At 47.0% G+C, this 1,329-nt stretch overlaps 1 pseudogene; it reads right to left on the minus strand.

The window, feature by feature from the left end:
• Nucleotides 1–403: 403 nt before the first annotated feature.
• Nucleotides 404–1,027, minus strand: LOC132492589 (ubiquitin domain-containing protein 2-like; annotated as a pseudogene).
• Nucleotides 1,028–1,329: the final 302 nt, after the last annotated feature.

Genomic DNA, 1,329 nt, shown 5'->3' on the forward strand with positions numbered 1-1,329 from the left:
TATTGATGATTTCCAGAAATTTGATGTATTTTTTAAGAATTCTGTATTTACAGGTGCTTGGTGCTGTGCTTCATGAATGCAGTGTTCTATTTACAGTCCAGATCATTTACAGCTGTTACATAGTTGTTGGGTATTTTCAAATAAATGGTTATCTATTTCTTAACTGCCTCTCGAATTAGAAGCTGTAATTACATGAGTCTCAACGGCTGGCTCTTATGTTTTATTAATTATTTTTGTTGGTCTCCATCACAGATGGAATTTTTCACTGGTAATTCCTCAGAACTAAATCCATTCATATGGAATTCAGAGCAGTGAAAATAAATTTCACACCATAGAGTAGGAAATAATAACAACAGCAGTAAAAAGGAGCAGGAGGGATCTGGGGACAGCCAGCGGGACCAGTTCAGTTCTCAACTGGTGGGTTTTGCAAAAGTTGGCTCATTATAACCTGGAAAACATAGCCCTTTACGAACTTCAGGTCTTCCAACTTCATTTTGTCAGTGAGAGGTCTGCCAGAAAAGAACAACCGCTGACTGCCCGGTTCCACTCCTTCTGCTTGCATGTAGCCGCCTATTCATGTGGTACAGTGTGTCTGTGCCGTGGACCACAGGGTTGAGTCCTTGCTCGCGGAATGGCGCAGACGGAGCTGAGATTCATACCCAGAATTGGGTGGTGGCTCAGGAATATCCAGAGTCTCTGTGTTGCTCTTTACCTCTATCATGTTGATTGGTGGTGCCACGCAATAGACCAGAAGCTGATGCCTATTCCCCAGTTCATCATAGCACTCTGTAAGCGCACCATGTGGTAACGTTATGTTCGCACCATCAGTGATTGCCTGTGCCAGGTCCTGATCATTGCTTTCAGAAGCATGTGCTGCAGCCTTCAAGGCATCCCAAATCTCTTTACAGCCTTCAAAAGCTGGTGCAGTATCCCAAAATTCAGCTCTCTTGCTGAGCAGTTGTCCATCTGTCATGGGATAATCGCTTTTCCATTTGGATTTCTCCTTTTTCAAAGGCTGGTCACGACCTAAAGCGACTCAGTCCCAGGGCCGCCCGCCTGGCAGCCCTGGCCCCCGTGCCGCCCTCGCCTCTGGCTTGGCCCCGCCAGACCAGGGCTGGCCCATCCCGGGCGGGTCGCAATGCCCACTTCACCCCCTCACAGCCCAGCACACCCACATCCAGGCGAGTCCAGCCCCGTCGCAGCCTGTCCACCAGGCCCCATCGGCCCCTGCCCCTAAGCTGCTGTTTTTAAATTAGGTTTCATATTTTATGTTCTTCTAATTACTAATTTTTTCATTCATAATAACAGGATCCACACTAATCTGGAATA

This window comes from Mesoplodon densirostris, chromosome 6 (genome assembly GCF_025265405.1).
Source record: "Mesoplodon densirostris isolate mMesDen1 chromosome 6, mMesDen1 primary haplotype, whole genome shotgun sequence".
Taxonomy (NCBI): domain Eukaryota; kingdom Metazoa; phylum Chordata; class Mammalia; order Artiodactyla; family Ziphiidae; genus Mesoplodon; species Mesoplodon densirostris.